Consider the following 8,406-nt stretch of genomic DNA (forward strand, 5'->3'; position numbering starts at 1 on the left):
TTGGTAATTCACTCTGAACCCCATCACATGGGGTTCTGTCATCACTGCATGATATAGCCCAAACGGACACTTTTCCTAAATTCCATCCTCAAAAGATATCTGGAGTAGCATTCTGGGAATTAATATTTTTTCTCTAATGCAAATGGGCAAAATAAATCATTTAATGTAGAATTCTATTTAGTTATTAAATAATACACAGAAACAAAGAATAACATGACACACTTACAATCCTATCATCCAGCAGCTCACTTTTAAAGGATCTAGTAAAGGAGGTATGCAATAGAAAAGGAGAGAAGTTAGGAAGGCCATCTTTAGTACCTGTTTTTATCATGTGATTGTTTATGTAGAAATATTTACCCACATGCTCATTGAGTTCCAGGTGCTGAGACTGCTATGATGACTTAGAAGCAGTTTCTGTCCTGAAGAGGTTGGCAGTCTGGTATAAAAGACACAGAAGTAAAGGATAAGGTGCAACACAGTGAGATAAGTGTTAAAGGAACTCTGAAAAGGACACAGCCTAGCCTTGGCATGTCAGAGAAGGATTCACACACAGAGAAAGGTGGTGCTTTAACAGACTCCATGAGATTTTTGGATAAAGGGAATAAAGAACATAGGCTGTGTAGTCTGGGAATAGCAAGGGCAAAGCCCTGGATATGAGAAAGCATGACCTATTTAAGGAGCAACAAGTCGTACAACATGGCTAGAACAAAGTTTGAGTGGCATAACAGGGTAAAAGGTAGAGCAGGTAAGATTACTCATGGAAAGCTGAGGTTGTGGCTCAGTTGTAGCGGGCACTTACCTAACATGCATGAGGTCCTGGGTACAATTCCAGCACCTCCACAAAATAAAATAAAATAAAAAAGATCACTTTTATGGAGGGGATAACTTGCCATGCCTTGACAAGGGGATTGGGACTTTGGTCTGAAGGCAATCAGGAGCTGCTGAGGAGCTTAAGAGGCAAATGAAACAATCAGATTTTGCATATTAGTTATATAATTCTTGTGACTTAAGGAAAATTAATTAAGGAGCACCTATATGGACGAGGAGACTCACTATGTTGCACTATATCCTTTACTTGTGTGTCTTCTTCACCAGACTGGTAACTTCTTCAGGACAGAGAGGGCTTCATAGTCATTATGGCAGCTTCAGCACCTGGAACTCAATAAAACTATTACATTTATTCAGGCAAGAGACAATGAACTGCTGACCGAAAATATGGTAGTGAGAATAGACAGAAAGGGGTAGATATGAAACATCCATAAGGTAAAATGAACAGGCCATTGAGGCTGAGGAAGAGAGACAGTCAAGGAGGAAGACCAAGAAAGAGGGACAGATAAGTTCAGTGTAGAACAGGTTGGCATTTGAGGTACCTGTGAGACATCTATGTGGAGGTGTTCAGGAGCATTGGATGTAGAATAGGAGGCATAATGCAGTAATCAAACTAGAACACAACAGGCAAAGGTAGTGACATAAAGCTAACACAGTAGGTAATCATCTGTGAACATTCTAGAATTTCTCTTTGAGGAAGAGTCATAACTAAGCAATGGAAGCATCAGGCCCAAGAGAATAATGCCCAGGAGGTAACCTCATACAATGCAGAACCTTGGCCCCAGCAGGGGTGAAGGTTGGTACAGAGGAACAGTCACCAAAAGCAAGTAGAGAAATGGGCAGAAAGTAAAAAAATTATGACTTAATAGGGCTGGAATGGAACTTCAAGTCTAACCTATTATTTTGTATATACTGAAGGTCAGAAAGTTGAATTGTCCATAGATTTTCAAAAACATTTAATAAAGAAAATTATGACCTAGATATTTTAAAGCTCAGTTTTTTTCTGATTTAGTAAACAATAAGTTAAACTATTATATGCTTATATATGTATATGTATATATACATAATGATAATCAGTGATATGATGTTCTTTGATTAGAAATGTTTTATACTAACTCTTCTATATACTAATATTTCAATTATCATTTATATATACTTTCTGAAATGTTTAAAATAGCAAGGGGAAAGAAGAAGAAAGTGGTGGTGATGGTGACTACAAAAAGGCTGATTAGTGATGAAGCAAATGAAGTTTGCACGATGCCTTCCAGAAGGGGTCCTAGCAAGTGAGAACATAGTTATAAATGTTTATAAAAGCTTAGGGGCTGGGGTTGTGGCTAAGCGGTAGAGTGCTCGCGAGGCCCTGGGTTCTATCCTCAGCACCCTATATAAATGAATAAATTAAAAAATAGAAGATCTTTTGAAAAAAAAAGTTTACAAAAGTTACATTTTTCTAAATCCTCCAAAAGCATATATAGTTCAGGCCCCAGAAGTCCTAGATTGACCCCAAGCAATAACTAAAGTAAAGAATTAAAATTAGGATTGAAATGTGAGTTCAAAAGACAGTGGACCTGCCAGGCATGGTGATATATACCAATAGTTCCAGCTACTTGGGAGGCTGCAGTAGAAGGATCACTTGAGCGGAGAAGTTTGAGACTACCCTGAAAAGAGTCTTTACATGTTCCAGGCAAATGCTGTTCTTCTAAGCTACATCCCTAACCCTAAACCTCAACAACAGAAAACAAGCAACCTGATTAAAAAATGGGTGAAGAAGAAACTGAATAGTTATTTTTCTAAAGAAGATATACAAATGAGTGATAAGCATGTGAAAAGATGCTCAATTAATCTTTAGGGAAATGCAAATTAAAACCAAAATGAGATGGGCTAAGGTTGTGGCTCAGCGGTAGAGAGCTTGCCTAGCTTGTGCAAGGCCCTGGGTTCGATCCTCAGCACCACATAAAAATAGATGAATGAAGCAAAGGTATTGTGTCCTACTATAATTTAAAAATGAATATTAAAAAGACTCACAATGAGATGCCACCTTGCACTCATTAGGATAGCTACTATCAAAAACAAAACAAACAAAAACCAGAAAATAAATATTATATGGAGAAACTGAATCCCTTATGCATTATTGTTTAGAATGTAAAATGATGCAGCCATTGTAGAAACAAAACAGTAGTTCTTCAAAAATTTAACATAGAATTATTGTGTGGTAACAATTCCACTTTTAGATATATATCCAAAAGAAATGGAAGTGAGTACTCAAATATCCTTTGTACACAGTACTGCAACAACATTATTCACAGTAGACAAAAGATGTAAGCAACCCAAGTGTCCACTTACAGTAAATGGATAACAGAATGAGGAATATTCAATGGTGTTATGTTCAGCCTTAGAAAGGCTGACATATGCTACATGGAAGAACCTTAAAAACATTATATAGTGGCTGGGATTGTGGATCAGTGGTAGAGTGCTCACCTAGCACTGGCAGGACCCGGGTTCGATCCTCAGCACCACATAAAAATAAAGGCATGTGTTAAAAAAATATTAAAAAAAAACATTATACAAGTGCAGGGCTGGGGTTGTGGCTCAGTGGTAGAGTGCTTGCCTAGCACGTGGGAGGCCCTGGGTTCTATCCTCAACACCACATATAAATAAATAAATAAAATAAAGGTATAATGTCCAAGTACAACTAAAAAATAAATTTAAAAATGCTTTAAAAAAACATTATGCAACCGAAATAAGCCAGTCAGGAAGAACAAATTCTAAGTGATTCTATTTTTATGAGTGAGGTACCCAGAATAGTCAAATTCATAGAGACAAAAAGTAGAATGGTGGTTTCCAGGGGCTGTAGAGGGGATATGAGGAGTTACTCTTTAATGACTATATAGAGTTTCAGTTTGGGCAGATGAAAATATTTTGGAGATGGATAGAAGTGATGATTGTATGACAAGGTGAATGTCTTTAATGTACTGAATTACACCCTTAAAATGGTAAATTACTTCCACAGTCTGGCTGCGCACAATTCAGGAGCCACTTGTCAAAAGAAAAGAACTTTATTTTTAGAACACACACACCACACCACACAGCCCCTCAGGAAAAACCCTCAGAGCCCAACTGCCACCACCGGCTTCCCACAAGCCTCTCAACCTCCCCCACTCCTCCTGCTCTTGAGGCCGATTGGCTGGGTCGCGTGGGCGGAGCCAAAAAAAGTCCCCCAATGAGCAGATCCGTGGTCTGAAAGGGCGGGGAAACAGCCCAATGAGCATCACTGCAGAGGAGCCAATCAGTTGGCAGCTAGAAGTTTGCTGGGGCCGCTGTGAGCCAATCATCAGCTGGCAGCTGGAAGTTTGCTGGGGCCCTTTGGCTGTGGCTCTCAACAAATTACGTATTTGATATATTTTACCACAGTAAAAAAATGGACACAACTTTATTCAATAGAAGTATTCTTTCTACTTATGAGAAATCTGTTCCAGAGTCTAGAGAGAGGAATGCTGTTCTGTCAACCAACTAGCATTTATTGACTGCTTCCATTGTGAAGGTGAAACAGTCATTTCCAACCTGAGGTTGGGGTTTACAAACAGGACATCCGGATATAAGGTTTCAAAGAAGAAAGGATGGGGGAAATGTTCTTCTCACCCCCTTTTTCTATTCTCCTCCCCATTTGGACCAGTAGAATCATAGAGACCAAAGTAGTCAATTGGAGAATGGTACCAAAAATAAATATCTGCAAAAATGCCTGTACTAAACCTACTATCTACAAAAGCCCATGGAGTTGATGAGGTGATCTCTAAGGAACTTTCCAGCTCTTTTCTCTTTTATATCACAATGTTATATTCTTAGGAACATCCAGTACTTGAATGGGAGTTAACCTAAAACCATGAAGCAAGCTTAACAGCATGAGGCACTCAGAATCAATATAAACTCTACAAGCAACTTAACTTCGGTGGAAATCAAGAAACACACAGACTTTTGTAAGACTTTATGCAAATACAGAAAATATTTTAAATTAGAAATTTTCCAAATGGCAGTCTTTCTCTTTGTGTAAGTCTCTAAGTATTATAATGGAAAGAATACCAAAATCTTGATGTTCTAGACCTGATTGTGTCACTCAGCCACCTCTTTTTCTTCATCTATAAGACAAAGACATTGGACATTGGATCTTGAGTGTTTCTTATATTTCTCATGTGATACACATTGAATAATTTCATATTTTAGGGCAGAATTTTGTTATATTTACTTGGATATACCACACATCAGTTATTCTCCAACCCACATCTTAACTTACTTAAACTGTGATAAACAAAATGAGGTTATTGATTTCTTTAGAAAAATGATATAATTCAGATGATTGGTTGGATACCTTCTAAAATGGTTGATAAATAATAAATGCTCAATAAATGTTTATTTCCAGTATTTAGTTAACTTCACTATCTTCACCATTCTTAACTGTTCCTTTATTAACAAAGCAAACCTATTCTATAAACACCACAACCAACTAGTAGCCACTGGTTTATTCATCTACTTTAAGTTTCTCTAAAAGCAGGGACTTAAACAGGTAGTTAGCTTGGTAGGTAATCTTTGGAAGCATGAAGATGAGATATATGCAAAGGAAAAGCCATTGAAGGATACATAACTGAGCTGGCTACCACTTTGATCCCTTAGAACTCAGTTCCTTTAGGGACTCTGCAAGGAACCCTGTAGGATGCATCTAAGAAGTTTCCCTCCCTGGGACAAAAGGCTGAAACATTCATCCACTGATTCCCTTCACTCATTGATTGAGGATGGCTCCCAGGAGAATTAACTCACCCGAATGTCATTCAGGGCAGGCTTAGTGAACATCTGTGACTTTGAAGATAGTGGTGAGTTGGGACAGCAGAAAGATACAGCAGGCACTTGGGATGGGGGGGAGATTGCTGTGACATGCACTGGAACTGTCCAACACCTTTGCATCTGAAATTAAAAGTGGTGGAGGGCATTGAAGTTTTCTATCCCTTGAACTTTTCAGAAGCATTTTACCCTATATTAAATATTTTCTGTCACCAATGTCTTAGTGTCAAAGACTGACACTATATCTCTCAAAAAGACTCAAGAAGAGGGCTGGGGATGTGGCTCAAGGGGTAGCATGCTCGCCTGGCATGCGTGCGGCCCGAGTTCGATCCTCAGCACCACATACAAACAAAGATGTTGTGTCTGCCAAAAACTAAAAAAAAAAATAAATATTAAAAAATTCTCTCTCTCTCTCTCTCTCTCTCTCTCTCTCTCAAAAAAGTCTCAAGAAGAGAGAGTTAGTGTAGCAAGCAGATGCCCCTTGCTGCAACTGCCCCAAAGAACATAAGGGACCTTCTAGATTTTCACCACTCATTTAAGATTTTTCTTACTCTTGGTGAACATTTCAACTGATGTAAGTGATTTCCTTGAGGAATTCAAGCTGTTGGTGAGCTTGCCTGTGTCAGGCTGAGGTCATTATTGAGATTTTTTATTCAATGTCTTTATGAGGCATGGAAGAACAGAGGAGTCTTTTAAGATCGAGAAATTCCTTCCTGCTTCCATTATTTAACAACAATCTAGGTGCTCATAATAATCAGAATCAATTATACTGCTCAAATGAAAAATGCCTTTCTTTGTCTTCTAGCCCTGTGGCATGAAGAGCCAAAGTAGATAGGTGGTAGTCATAGTTATAGTTCTATGAGATCCTTACTGTGTCCCCTTTTGGAAGAGTTTCTCCTTACTTCCAATAGTAAGAAAGACCTATACTCTAGCAGAGCCCAAGACTGTAGGAATAGTATGCACAAATTCTGTAAGTGGATCATTGAGTATGATGGTGAGAGGAATCATTCATATTTTTCCATCTTGGTTTCTAGGCTATGTATTCCAGTTATTATGTACACAGCACCATATATCAGTCATTGGCTTCAAGTCACATACCCCATCATGTAGGACAACTATAGACCATGCAGAGTGTTGTCTCCATGTGAACCAAGGACTTAATATTCCATTCCAGCACTATATCAGAACAACTGCTTTTGGATAACATGCTCTGTGTAGTAACAGTGAATCCCATAATCTTGCACCTGTTGTCTTGTTGTACCTCCTTCACCATGGTACAGAGTGATGCAATGAAGGATATCATGTCTATAAATAAAGCATTCTGTAACCCATCAAATAATTGCACTCACAGGTAAGGAGGCTGAAGACATATTCAGAATAGAGAGAATTCCATTAAGGATGACTCACCTGTCCCTTGAAAGAAGGGATCCAATATAACCAATTTATCTCTAAGAGTCTGGATGGTGTCCCTAAAGATTGGCATTCTATCAAATGTTTGGTGTTGGTCTTGGATACTGATAAGTTAGAACTATAGAAATGGTATAGCTATGCAATAGCTTGGTGAGAAGATCCAATATTACTGAGGCCGTGCATGGCCTCCATATCTGCCAAAAAGCTGCTCTGATCATGGATCCATTATACTGTCATTGGCATGAGAAGAATAAAGGCTGGCTTATATCAACAGAGAGAGCATACAGTTCTCCATATGTTGTTAAGCGTCTCTTTGTTGATGGATGCTATTATGGGTTGGATTCTTAATGTCCCCTGAAAAACTCATGGGTCAGACAATGAGAGAATGTTCAGAGGTAAAATGATTAGATTATGAGAGTTATAATCTCATCAATGGATTAATCCACTTGATTGATTAATAATTTGAATGCTCTGGGCAAGGTAGGGCATGGCTGGAGGAAGGAAGTCACTGGGGACATGGCCTGAAATATCTGTCCATGGACCCTTTTCTTCTCTCTGCTTCCTGGCTGCCATGAGTTGAGCAGCTATGCTCCACCATGCCCTTCCACCATAATGTTCTACCTTTTCTCAGGTCCGGAGGAATGGATTGACCACCATAGGTTGAACTTCTGAAACCATATGTCCAAATAAACTTTGCCTCCTCCAAGTTGTTCTTGTCAAGTATATTGGTCACAGTGATGAACACTGACTAGCACAGATGCTTTCTAGTGGACAATAGTGTGAGACATGAAGATGTGCATATTGTTTCCCACACAGGTATATCCAACATGACTATACTCAATATTATACTTTTGCCATTCTAGTCCCCTAACCAATAAGCCAAGTAGTTCAATACTGCACAAAAGAGCATATATATCCTATATCAGGCTAGTTCTTCCTCTTCATATGAAGTGTGAAGGTATCTCCTTACTTATCTTTTAGGGCTACTTGAGAGTGGGTAACAGCAAACCACTTTACTTAAATAGCATATTTGGCCTTTCATTTTAAAAACATGCCTGTATTTTTTCTTTTAGATAGTCACAGGGAACATCTTACAAGGCCATAGGTGTGCAATGGTGGAGAATGACAGATGCAACAGAGATGGGAGTCTGGCTACCTGTTTATGAAACTCACTTGTGCCCTGTGGACTTGCTCAGGCCTGATTCTACATGTGTTGTTTCCATCATGTGATAGATTGTGGCTGTGCAAACTCACCTCATAACTTAGGTGACTTGACAATGTGTAGCTCAGAATAGGTATCTTCAGTTGCAGTTTCTTAATATCCCCTGGTCAGCTGCG

This window comes from Marmota monax, unplaced genomic scaffold, assembly GCF_021218885.2.
Source record: "Marmota monax isolate L192 unplaced genomic scaffold, Marmota_monax_Labrador192_F-V1.1 WCK01_AAM20220418_F8-fsc00140, whole genome shotgun sequence".
NCBI lineage: Eukaryota > Metazoa > Chordata > Mammalia > Rodentia > Sciuridae > Marmota > Marmota monax.